A 14,462-nucleotide genomic window follows, 5' to 3' on the forward strand; every position below is an offset into this window, starting at 1 on the left:
TTGAAAAAATGTGCCCATATTCCACAAAAATATGCGTCTTGGAAGCACGGACAATGTTCACGGAGGAAGCTTTCATATTTATTGGAATAAAACCATTTTCCATTTTTCGAGTGCGAAAAATGGTCTTTTTTGCGAAGCAGCAACCACAAATATGTTGCAAAAATAGGTACATGCATTTTTTGAGTACACTATACCATGTTAGATTCACAAATAACCAAAGTGTTGGCTCTGAAAATATTTTCATGCACTTCTTTTAAAAATGACAAATTCTTGCCGATTTAGTTGGAAACTGGTAAAATTTGAACTGCAGGTGCATCGTAGTTTGCTCATGATTTTTGGGAAAAATCATTTTTAGGTACGCAACTACCTATTTCATCATAGATATACAAAGTGTTCCTCAATATTCAACCCCTAGCTATGATCGATCGTGCTCGCAGTCTTGACTTTTTCCTGAAACCGACATAGAAAATTCTACAAAATTCACAAAACTTCAAAATGGTGTAAGACCTTCGTGTGGTGTCATTATATATTCCCTAGTATCCACAAAAAATAATATACTTGGAATACCAAATCTCTGTTGAAAATGTTTTCAAAGAAACGAGCTATCTCCTACGAACATTCAAGGGTTTCAGGCCAAATGACGGGTGTTTTGGCCACATCCATGGAATAATTTTTTAAAATGTGCCCATATTCCACACAAACATGCATCTTGGAAGCACGGAAAATGTTCACGGAGGAAGTTTTCATATTTATTGGGAAAAACCATTTCCCATTTTTCGAGTGCGAAAAATGGGCTTTTTTATGAAGCAGCAACCACAAATATGTTGTAAAAATTGGGAAATGCATTTTTCGAGTACATTAGACCATGTTAGAATCAAAAATAACCAAAGTGTTGGCTGTGAAAATGTTTCCATGCACCTCTTTTGAAAATGACAAATTCCTGCCGATTCAGCTGGAAATGGGTAAAATTTGAACTGCAGGTGCATCGTAGGTTGCTCATGATTTATGGGAAAAATCATTTTTAGGTAGACAACTACCTATTTTATCAGAGATATACAAATAGTTTCTCAATATTCAGCACCTAGCTACGATCGGTCGTGCCCGCCGTCTTGACTTTTTCCTGAAACCGACATAGAAAATTCTACAAAATTAACAGAAATTTAAAATGGTGTAAGACCTTCGCGTGGTGTCATTATATATGCCCTAGTATCCACAAAAAAAATATACTTGGAATACCAAAGTTCTGTTGAAAATGTTTTCAAAGAAACGAACTATGTCCTACGAACATTCTAGGGTTTCGGACCAAATGACGGGTGTTTTAGCCACATCCATGGAATAGTTTGCTAAAATGTTCCCATATTCCACACAAACAGGCATCTTGGAAGCACGGACAATGTTCACGGATGAAATTTTCATATTTATTGGAAAAAGCCATTTTCCATTTTTCGATTGCGAAAAATGGGTTTTTTTGTGAAGCAGCAACCACAAATATGTTGCAAAAATTAGGACATGCATTTTTTGAGTATACTAGACCATGTTAGATTCACATATAACCAAAGTGTTGGCTGTGAAAAGGTTTCCATGCACCTCTTTTGAAAATGACAAATTCTTCCGATTCAGTTGGAAACGGGTAAAATTTGACAAATAATATGTCCAAATCGATTAGAAAATGAGAGAAATCCAAATATGACATCCATATCATCCACATCCACGCACCTCTTTTCAAAATGACAAATTCTTGTCGATTCGGCTGGGTAAAATTTGAACTGCAGGTGCATCGTAGTTTGCTCATGATTTTCGGGAAAAATCATTTTTCGGTACACAACTACCTATTTCATCAGAGATATACAAAGAGTTTCTCAATATTCAACCCCTAGCTACGAACGGTCTCGCCCGCCGTCTTGACTTTTTCCTGAAACCGGCATAGAAAATTCTACAAAATTCACAAAAATTCAAAATGGTGTAAGACATTCACGTGGTGTCATTATATATGCCCTAGTATCCACCAAAAATAATGGACTTGGAATACCAAAGTTCCGTTGAAAATGTTTTCAAAGAAACGAGCTATCTCCTACGAACATTCTAGTGTTTCGGGCCAAATGACGGGTGTTTTGACCACATCCACGACATAGTTTTCTAAAATGTGTCCAAATTTCACACAAACATGCATCTTGGAAGCACGGACAATGTTCACGTAGGAAGTTTTCATATTTATTGGGAAAAAAACCATTTCCCATTTTTTGAGTGCGAAAAATGGGTTTTTTGTGAAGCTGCAACCACAAATATGTTGCAAAAATTGGGAAATGCATTTTTGGAGTATATTAGACCATGTTAGATTCAAAAATAAGCAAAGTGTTGGCTGTGAAAATGTTTCCATGCACCTCTTTTGAAAATGATAAATTCCTGCCAATTCAGCTGAAAACGGGTAAAATTTGAACTGCAGGTGCATCGTAGTTTGCTCATAATTTTTGGGAAAAATCATTTTTAGGTACAATACTACCTATCTCATCAGAGATATACAAAAGTTTCTCAATATTCAACCCCTATCTACGATCGGTCATGCCCGCCGCCTTGACTCTTTCCTGAAACCGACATAGAAAATTCTACGAAATTCACAAACAATCAAAATGGTTTAAGACCTTCGCGTGGTGTCATTATATATGCCCTAGAATCCACCAAAAATAATAGACTTGGAATACCAAAGTTCTGTTGAAAATGTTTTCAAAGAAACGAGATATCTCCTACGAACATTCTAGGGTTTCGGACCAAATGACGGGTGTTTTGGCCACATCCATGACATAGTTTGCTAAAATGTGCCCGTATTCCACACAAACATGCATATTGGAAGCACGGACAATGTTCACGGAGGAAGTTTTCATATTTATTAGGAAAAAAACCATTTCCCATTTTTCGAGTGCAAATAATGGGTTTTTTTGTGAAGCAGCAACCACAAATATGTTGCAAAAATTGGTACATGAATTTTTTGAGTACATTAGACCATGTTAGATTCAAAAATAACCAAAGTGTTGGCTTTGAAAAGGTTTCCATGCACATCTTTTGAAAATGACAAATTCCTTCCGATTCAGTTGAAAACGGGTAAAATTTGAACTGCAGGTGCATCGTAGGTTGCTCATGATTTTTGGGAAAAATCATTTTTTGGTACAAAACTACCTATTTTATCAGAGATATACAAAAAGTTTCTCAATATTCAACCCCTAGCTACGATCGGTCGTGTCGGCCGTCTTGACTTTTTCCTGAAACCGACATAGAAAATTCTACAAAATTCACAAAAATTCAAAATGGTGTAAGACCTTCGCGTGGTGTCATTATATATGCCCTAGTATCCATAAAAAATAATTGACTTGGAATACCAAAGTTCTGTTGAAAATGTTTTCAAAGAAACGAGCTATCTCCTACGAACATTATTCTAGGATTTCGGGCCAAATGACGGTTGTTTTGGCCACATCCATGGCATAGTTTGCAAAAATGTGCCCATATTCCACACAAACATGCATCTTGGAAGCACGAAAAAATTTCACGGAGGAAGATTTCATATTTATTGGAAAAAAACCATTTTCCATTTTTCGAGTGCGAAAAATGGGTTTTTTTGCGAAGCAGCAACCACAAATATGTTGCAAAAATAGGAACATGCATTTTTTAAATACACTAGACCATCTTATATTCACAAATAACCAAAGTGTTGGCTCTGAAAAGGTTTTCATGCACTTCTTTTGAAAATGAAAAATTCTTACCGATTCAGGTGGAAACGGGTAAAATTTGAACTACAGGTGCATCGTAGTTTGCTCATGATTTTTGGGAAAAATCATTTTTAGGTACACAGCTACCTATTTCATCAGAGATATACAAAGATTTTCTCAATATTCAACACCTAGCTACGATCGGTCATGCCCACAGTCTTGACTTTTTCCCGAAACCGACATAGAAAATTCTACAAAATTCACAAAACTTCAAAATGGTGTAAGACCTTCGCGTGGTGTCATTATATATGCCCTAGTATCCACAAAACATAATATACTTGGAATACCAAATCACTCGTTGAAAATGTTTTCAAAAAAACGTGCTATCTCCTACGAACATTCTAGGGTTTCGGGCAAAATGACGGGTGTTTTGGCCACATCCATGGAATAATTTTCTAAAATGTTCCTATATTCCACACAAACATGCACCTCGAAGAACGGAAAATGTTCACGGAGGAAGTTTTCGTATTTATTGGGAAAAACCATTTCCCATTTTTCGAGTGCGAAAAATGGGCTTTTTTGTGAAGCAGCAACCACAAATATGTTGTAAAAATTGGAAAATGCATTTTCTGAGTACATTAGACCATGTTAGATTCAAAAATAACCAAAGTGTTGGCTGTGAAAAGGTTTCCATGCACCTCTTTTGAAAATGACAAATTCTCGCCGATTCAGTTGTAAACGGGCAAAATTTCGTAGATTGCTCAAGATTTATGGGAAAAATCATTTTTAGGTAGACAACTACCTATTTTATCAGAGATATACAAAGAGTTTCTCAATATTCAACATCTAGCTACGATCGGTCGTGCCCGCCGTCTTGACTTTTTCCTGAAACCGACATAGAAAATTCTACAAAATTAATAAAAAGTTAAAATGGTGTAAGACCTTCGCGTGGTGTCATTATATATGCCCTAGTATCCACAAAAAATAATATACTTGGAATACCAAAGTTCTGTTGAAAATGTTTTCAAAGAAACGAGCTATCTCCTACGAACATTCTAGGATTTCGGGCCAAATGACGGTTGTTTTGGCCACATCCATGGCATAGTTTGCAAAAATGTGCCCATATTCCACACAAACATGCATCTTGGAAGCACGAAAAAATTTCACGGAGGAAGATTTCATATTTATTGGAAAAAACCATTTTCTATTTTTCGAGTGCGAAAAATGGGTTTTTTGCGAAGCAGCAACCACAAATATGTTGCAAAAATAGGAACATGCATTTTTTAAATACACTAGACCATCTTATATTCACAAATAACCAAAGTGTTGGCTCTGAAAAGGTTTTCATGCACTTCTTTTGAAAATGAAAAATTCTTACCGATTCAGGTGGAAACGGGTAAAATTTGAACTACGAGTGCATCGTAGTTTGCTCATGATTTTTGGGAAAAATCATTTTTAGGTACACAGCTACCTATTTCATCAGAGATATACAAAGATTTTCTCAATATTCAACACCTAGCTACGATCGGTCATGCCCACAGTCTTGACTTTTTCCTGAAACCGACATAGAAAATTCTACAAAATTCACAAAACTTCAAAATGGTGTAAGACCTTCGCGTGGTGTCATTATATATGCCCTAGTATCCACAAAACATAATATACTTGGAATACCAAATCACTGTTGAAAATGTTTTCAAAAAAACGTGCTATCTCCTACGAACATTCTAGGGTTTCGGGCAAAATGACGGGTGTTTTGGCCACATCCATGGAATAATTTTCTAAAATGTTCCTATATTCCACACAAACATGCACCTTGGAAGAACGGAAAATGTTCACGGAGGAAGTTTTCGTATTTATTGGGAAAAACCATTTCCCATTTTTCGAGTGCGAAAAATGGGCTTTTTTGTGAAGCAGCAACCACAAATATGTTGTAAAAATTGGAAAATGCATTTTCTGAGTACATTAGACCATGTTAGATTCAAAAATAACCAAAGTGTTGGCTGTGAAAAGGTTTCCATGCACCTCTTTTGAAAATGACAAATTCCTGCCGATTCAGTTGTAAACGGGCAAAATTTCGTAGATTGCTCAAGATTTATGGGAAAAATCATTTTTAGGTAGACAACTACCTATTTTATCAGAGATATACAAAGAGTTTCTCAATATTCAACATCTAGCTACGATCGGTCGTGCCCTCCGTCTTGACTTTTTCCTGAAACCGACATAGAAAATTCTACAAAATTAACAAAAAGTTAAAATGGTGTAAGACCTTCGCGTGGTGTCATTATATATGCCCTAGTATCCACAAAAAATAATATACTTGGAATACCAAAGTTCTGTTGAAAATGTTTTCAAAGAAACGAGCTATCTCCTACGAACATTCTAGGGTTTCGGGCCAAATGACGGGTGTTTTGGCCACATCCATGGAATATTTTTCTAAAATGTTTCCATATTCCACACAAACATGCATCTTGAAAGCACAGACAATGTTCACGGATGAAGTTTTCATATTTATTGAAAAAAAAGCCATTTTTCATTTTTCGAGTGCGAAAAATGGGTTTTTTTTTTGTGAAGCAGCATCCACAAATATGTTGCAAAAATTGGGACATGTATTTTTTGAGTACACTAGACCATGTTAGATTCACAAATAACCAAAGTGTTGGCTCTGAAAAGGTTTCCATGCACCTCTTTTGAAAATGACAAATTCTTGCCGATTCAGTTGGAAACGGGTAAAATTTGATCTGGAGGAGCATCGTAGTTTGCTCATGATTTTTGGAAAAAATCATTTTTAGGTACAAAACTACCTATTTAATCAGAGATATACAAAGAGTTTCTCAATATTCAACCCCTAGCTATGAACGGTCATTCCCGCCGTCTTGACTTTTTCCTGAAACCGGCATAGAAAATTCTACAAAATTCACAAAAAATCAAAATGGTGTAAGAACTTCGCATGGTGGTACTATATATGCCCTAGTATCCACAACAAATAATATATTTGGATTACCAAAGTTCTGTTGAAAATGTTTTCAAAGAAACGAGCTTGAACATGGTACCACATAACTTTTGGTTGGATTCCGACGCTCCGGAGCCCCTCTTCGGTGAAACCCTAGTTTCAACATGAATTTTTTTGTCCTTGCTCATGGATTTTTTTTGAAGAATATAGTTTTAACAATGTGTATGATGATGTGGATCTACTTCTTCTCTTCGAAACGAGCTAAAGAACATCAAAATCCGAGTTCCATTGCAAAAGTTATGCTCAAAACGGTGAGTGAGTAAAAAAAAACAGAGGAAAACCTTTAGTACCGGTTCGTGATACGAACCGGTACTAAAGAGTAAGCGACCCTTTAGTACCGGTTCGTATCACGAACCGGTATTAAAGATTAAGTTCGAACCGGTACTAAAAGTTGCCGGCGCCCTGGACAGTGGAACCGGTACTAATGCTACCTTTACAGACGGTTGCTTCTTTTTCAACTAGTGAGAACGCCAAACCGATACATGACCGATCCTAATATTATATTTTGGGAATTGAAATTAAAGCGTATTGTAACTCTATGTGATTAATGAAATCTTTGTTTATCCACAAAAAAGGAGCATGTTTAGACATTCTGCAATACAAATATTGGTATAGTTTTTTTTATAAAACAAAAGCAAAAGAATCCATCGGAAAGTGACACGCCCAAATGGGACAAACAGGATTTATAGTCCATGCATGAGACAAGTCACCAGCAAAAGGGACCATGCACCGCACAACAAAACTTAGCCATACATTTTGTTTTTTTAACAACATTACCGTAGGGGAATCCCCTACGTGTTTAGCCATACATTTTGCACAACTCGATGATCAGCAAAAAAGACAAGGACTAGGTTTGCTTGACCCCATACGTTTTTTAGTTTTGCTAATGCTAGACCCCACACTTTTTATTTTTAATTTTGCTAATGCTGGAGCCCTGTCTCAAGAAGCCGGACTGGGCTGCTGCCTCACACGGGCCTGAGCTAGGCCTGGTGCTGTAGGACCGGCCCAGCTGCTACGTTTCAACGCGCAAATGCTAAAGTTCTGCGTTACAAATATGAAAAACTTCACCACTAAGCTAGTACTAGCACCGGACTTGGACTGTTTCTGGCCCCGCCCTAGGATTCGCATAGTGGAAAAACCGAAATATAGCATGTTACGAACAGTCTGTGATACGAGTTCGGCCATAGGAAAGTGACACACAAATCCACCACCGTATGAACGCATGATAGGGCTTGTTTATGTTAGATTATTAGATAGTTTTGATGTGTTTAATTACCAAAAACATTACATATATACTAGCATAACCATTAAATCATACAAATATTACCCGCAAAAAAGAAAAATCATACAAATATGACTAAGCACATCTAGCAGATCAGAATATGAAACAAGCAGCACTGCAAGATACGCGATGAGAAAGCACGCACATCATGATTGGCCAGCAGCTGCATCACCATGGTTCACTGGTGGAAAAAGTGGCTTTGGTCGCGGTTGGCAACTGCCATTAGTCGCGGTGGCGCAACCGCGACCAAAGTAGCGCGACTAAAGGCCCCCCCCTTTAGTCGCGGTTCCTTACAAACCGCGACTAAAGGCCCGTCCACGTGGGCCGCATGCGAGCGCCGGGCGGAGGCCCTTTAGTCGCGGTTCTTCCGGCCAACCGCGACTAAAGGCCTCCGCGAGGTTTAGGGTTTAGCCCCCCTCCCCTAAATCTGGTTTCTTTTTAATTTGTATTATTTTATTTCTTTTGGGTTTTAATTCTGAAGGAGTTTCACATATTCTACGGTACTCGTATACATACATGCATATGAATGTACAATTTCAAACAAATTTGAAATTAGAACCAAAAAGAATTCAAGAGGAATATACAATATATATTCAATATCGGATGACCATATACAATATATATTCAATATCGGATGACCATATACAATTTTGAACAAGTTAGTTACAAATTCTGGTGCATATAAAGTTCTACGTCATCGTAATAGTGTTCTCCTCTAGGATCGATGACTTCCCTCGCCAACCATCCAGCTAGTTCCTCTTGAAGTGGTCGGAAGCGAGCTTCGGACTAAGCGTCTTCCGGAGGTTATTCCTCGGGATGTTGTTCTCACACGTCCGGTCCCGCTCATTGCGGTATCTCCGGATCCTCTCACAAACATAGTATCCACATAGATTGGTCCCCGGTGGCTGAGTATCCCCGCCGTCCGCACCTGCCATTTTAAAATGTAGCTCTTTTTTGAATTCACCGACCTTGGTATCTACGAACCGTCTCCAAACCCTACGAGGCAAAGAAAATTAAATAAACAAGAGAGTTATTAATTAGTTACTTGATATTAGGAAATGATGAACGAAATAGGCCGATCGATATAGAGCGCAAATGAATGAAAATAATTACTTTTGCATCATTTTTCTCATGTCGCCCCAAAGCGCCGGATCCATATTCGGAGAGTCGTGGACGAGAACCGAGGAGGTCTGAACTTTAATTACCATAAGAATCCAGATGGAACCTGCGGACACGATACATGCACAATCATGCATAACTCATCGATTAGCCACATACCATGCATGGAGTAAACAAAAGAGAATGTGCTCAAGACAGAAACACTCACCCAAAATGGTAAGGAAATAGAATATCACTTTTCTCTTGCTGTTTTCTAATAAACCGCCACGAGTCTTCCTCCACGTCGGCGGGGTGGTGTTCTAACACATATGAATTAACGATGTGTGGGTCAATGAACCCAACATCATGGATGTTCCTTATTCGCATTTCCCGCTTCTTCATTCTGCATAATATATAGCGTACAGAACAAGATAGTTAGGACAATATATATATATATATATAGTGGAGGCAATGAACGAGATGGGGTAGAAATTAATAAATCACTTACAGAACGTAGCAACTGATGATAGATTTGTCGAGGGCGCGCAGATTGAACAGCTGGAACAATTCACTCAGAGGAATTTGTACCCAGTAACGTTTGAAGTGATGCACATATTTAACTTCCGCATAGATATAGTCTTTGGCGTCTTTATGTTTTATGTAACCCTTGTACCAATTTAGCAGACCTTTCATTTGTCGAGGTAGATCCTCTTCCCGCGCAGTGCTCGATGAGAGGGCCATTCTTCACATATGTAAATACTACGTCCTTCATTGGCGCCTCATCAAGGCCTAACCAGTGCACGAAGAGTGATACCTAAGTCGGCCGCTTGTTCTCTGGCACTTTCTACAGTCAATCCATGTGCTGCCGCAGCTGCTATGATATCGGGGGCATCCGGACCGGCGGCTTGCACTATGAGCGGGGCGATCGACTGTTTACTTTGTTCCCCAAGCTGCGCAACTTCTTTCCCCCTTTCTAATTTTGTCTCGGCCTCGTCCTCCAAGGCTTTCTTCTTCGCAGACTCTTGGTTCCTCTTGAACGCGAGTGCTTGCCTACGAAGTTCACGTAAATAGTCGTCAGGCAGATTCTTCGCGGCTTGGGACGGTGTGTTCAAAAATGACTTAGCCCACTGCTTTTCCTTGTCAGAATATACTGGCTTGGGCTCGCCCTCTATTTTCTTCTTGACGCTCGCCTTCCATTTCTCTAAATCAGCAGACGCGCCCGCCCGCCGCGCCGGAGGTGGATTGGGGGGCGGTACCGGTGTCTGATCACCCGCCGGACGAGGACTGGGGGGCGGCGGCGTCGGCTGACGTGAATGAGGTGTATTAGGTGAAGCACCACCGCCACCGTCACCGCCACCGCCACCGTCACCGCCACCGCCACCGCCACCGTCACCGCCACCGCCACCACCACCACCATACGGGGTAGACTTGTTGGCGCCTCGCCCGGAAACTTGATAAATTTCTTCCGCCATAGAATGAACTGGCGCTTGACATCTCCAAGTCTTTTCACCCCTTCGGGTGTAGCAATGTCAATGTCCGGGTCCTCAAACCCTTGGACTATCTCCTCCACCGTCACACGAGCATAGCCATCTTGAATGGGGTTGTTGTGGTGGAGTGCTCCAGGTGGTAAAGCACCGCCGATGGCTACCTTCATGGACATGTTCCCGATAGGATAATACGGATGACATGCTTTCATCTCCTTTATATCGTCCACGGGGTAGCGAGGAGGCTCCGGTGCGAGTAACTTCGACCACCGAGCCGAGGCTCCGGTGCGGTAATTTCGATCGTCGGTGCACCGGCCGGTGAGGCCTCCGTGGAAGCCACGCTCGCTTCTTCTCCGCCGCTGGCTTCCGAGATCCATTGGATGATCTTCATGCTGCGCCCGAGCTGCATCTCTTTCGGCGACTAGTACACTCACGGTTTTCTTCATCACATCCATTTCCGTTACCAACTTCGCCACAACATCCGCATCCCGATCCATCTTTCTCTTACGGCTTCCGTAACCGTACGGGTCATCTTTACGGGGGAACCCTAGTTTCCACGGAATGTCCCCGAGCATGCCTCGTACACGTCCTCCGTGTTCGGGATTCCCGAGGGCTTTTGTCGTGGCGTCGTTCTCTCCGTTGAACTTGATCTTCCCCTCTTGAGCATCCCTCATTGCCTCAATAAGGTTTTGGGTGGGTGTAATTATTTTGCCCTGGTAAACACACTCCCCTGTCTCCGGGTTCGGCGATCCCCCATGCCCGTACCACCGGCTTTTGGCCCTTGGGTCCCATCCCTCCGTACCTAGACGGATTCCTCGCGCCCTCGGCTCGTTCTCCATCTTCTCCCACCTAGGCTGCCAAAAGCGATACCCTCCTGGCCCCATTTTATGATTGTACTCCTTCTTGGCCGCATTTTCCTTATTTTTTTTCGATAGTTCAAGGAACTGCTCCGATTTCTTTTGCTTCACAAATTCTGGCCAATCATGTTGCGGTTTCTCATATTGTCCTTTGAAATCCGGAGTCTTGCCCTGGTTGACAAAGTCATGGGCTAGATTTTGCTTGTATTTCCGGAATGCGTTGGCCATCCTAGAAAGAGCGAATCGTTTGACTAGCTTGCGCCTCTTCTTGTTTTCCGCAATCTTGTTACCCTCCTCATCGTATTTGCGGTATTCCGGAGGTAGAACGAAATGTTCCATAAGCTTGTTGAAGCAATCTTTTTTTTCTCTCTTATCGACAAAAGTGAAACCAACACGTGCCTTCTTTGGCTCATTCCACTCTCGGCGGGTGATCGAGACGTTGTCTCTAACAACGGCTCCGCATTGGCCGACAAACTTGGTGGCGTTCTTGCTGGGCTCCAGCGGCTCGCCGGTTGCTTCGTCGACAACATCGATGGTGCATGTTTCTCCTGCTTTCATCGTCTTGGTTGCGCCACGCTTTGACGACGTACTCGATTTTTTCGACGATCCGGCCGAGGGCTAAAATAAGAAAGAGAGTCGCGCGCGTTAGTACACACACATTAATTTATTCAAATCAGTTAGTTGTATCACCAGACGCTCAATATGTATATATATATACCTCGGCGCCGGAGGTGGTTGCTACTTCCAATTGAAGATCGTCGTTTATCGACGTTTCTTCGGCATCATCTTGCTGACGGCGCCCTTCATCTTCACCCTCAAGGTTCGGATAAGAAGAGATATCATCTTCTTCTTCTCCGGTCGGCACAAATGGAATATCGCCATTTATGATGCCGAACATATGGTCTTCGGCGTCCGGATCATAGTTGTCCGGAATCGGGTCAGCTCTATCGTCCGCCATATGTCAGTCCTGAAAACATGTAGTCAAAACAAATTAATTAAGTGAACAAGGGCGGTGGCGGTGGCGAAAGGGCGGTGGCAAAAGGAGAGGGCGAGGAAGGGGTGGGAGAGGGTGTCGCGGCGGATTCATCGGACAAGTGCCGTGGCGAGGGGGGGAAGGGCGACGTGAACCGGTTGGGCAAACAGAGACGGCGGATTCATCGGACAAGTGCCGGGCGGAGGTGGCGGTTATAAGTTACAAAGTTTTAAGTTTTTTGTTATAAGTTACAAAGTTTTAAGTTTTTTTTGTTAAGTGTATAGTTAAAATTAAAACTAATTAATCCTGGCGGTGGCGAAAGGGGGGCGGTGGCGGTGGTAAAAGGGCGGTGGCTGTGGCGAAAGGGCGGTGGCGAAAGGGGGGCGGCGATGGCGAAAGGACGGTGGCCCTCACCACACCCCCTCCGTATACGCGCGGGGTCGGTGTGTGCATGCATGTCTCTCTCTCCATCTCTAAAAAAACAAAAAAAGCGCCGCCCCCGCCCCCTCCGTATACGCGCGGGGTACCGGGTTTGACGTCGTTATTAAGTTTGACGCGCGGGGTACGTACCGGTTCCGTTTGACGCGCGGGGTACCGGTTCCGTAAAATAACTAATTCATGTTAAGTTATTTTTTTGTTAAGTTAATTATTTATTTGTTAAGTTAATTTTTTCTTAAGTTAATTATTTATTTGTTAAGTTAATTATTTATTTGTTAAGTTACAATTTAATTAAGTTACAAATTTAATTAGTTAAAAAAAACAAAAAAAACAAAAAAAAGTGGGCCAGGCGCCCCTGGCCCTTCTCTCTCCTTGCTCTCTCTGTGCAGCGCCGCCGAGATCGAGCGCGCGGCGCGCGCGCGGTGACTGCCGGCGGCCGGGATCGCGAGAGGGGCGGCAGCGCGTGCAGGCGCGACGCGTGTGGAGTGCGCGCGGCGGCGTCGGCGAGTGCGGGGCGGGCGCGGCGAGTGCGGCCGGCGGCGCATGCAGCCGGTGCGCGCGTTGGGGCGGCGCGGTTACGTCGAGGAGCGGCGCGGCGGCGATCGAGAAATCGTCGACGTACGGGGATGCGCGCGGCAACGGCGGGCGGCGGCGGCGTCATTGGCGTCGGCGGCTCGGGCGCGGCGACGGTCGGCGGCTCGGGCGCGGCGACGGTCGGCGGCGGTGGATCGGGGCAGGGCTTCGCTGCAGATTCGTTCGCGCGGAGAAGAAGAGGAACTGGTGGCCGCTCAGGTGTCGCGCGTATTTATAACCCACACCTTTAGTCGCGGTTGGGGAGGCGACCCGCGACTAAAGGGTACCCTTTAGTCGCGGTTGGCCAGACCAACCGCGACTAAAGGATTTTTTCGCCGGGTTTTTCGTTCCCGCGCGCAACGACCTTTAGTCGCGGTTGGCATTTCAAAATACTTTTCTTTTTCAAAATCTTAAAAATACAAATAATATATCAAAAAAATCAGAAAAATAAAACTAATTCATTTCAAAATCTTAAAAATACAAATAATATATCAAAAAATTAAGAAAAATAAAACTAATTCAATTCAAAATGTTAAAAATACAAATAATATATCAAAAAATTCAGAAAAATAGAACTAATTCATTTCAAAATGTTAAAAATACAAATAATATATCAAAAAATCAGAAAAATAAAACTAATTCATTTCAAAATTTTAAAAATACAAATAATATATCAAAAAAATCAGAAAAATAAAACTAATTCAATTCAAAATCTTAAAAATACATATAATATATCAAAAAATTCAGAAAAATAAAACTAATTCAATTCAAAATCTTAAAAATACAAATTATCAAAAATTCATAAAAATAAAATTAATTCAATTCAAAAGTTTGTTGGCCCCCTCTTCCCGCCTCTTTCCGCCGACCCCCTCTTCCCTCCTCGTCTTCCCGCCATTTCTTCCCTGTCTTCCCGCCTCTTTCTTCCCGCCAATTGTTTCCCGCCAATTTCTTCCGGCCTCTTTCTTCCCGCCAATTTTTTCCCGCCAATTTCTTCCCGCCACTTTCTCCCCGCCTCTTTCTTCCCGCCTCATGTCTTCCCGCTCCCATTT

Source organism: Lolium rigidum, chromosome 2 (assembly GCF_022539505.1).
Source record: "Lolium rigidum isolate FL_2022 chromosome 2, APGP_CSIRO_Lrig_0.1, whole genome shotgun sequence".
Lineage (NCBI taxonomy): Eukaryota > Viridiplantae > Streptophyta > Magnoliopsida > Poales > Poaceae > Lolium > Lolium rigidum.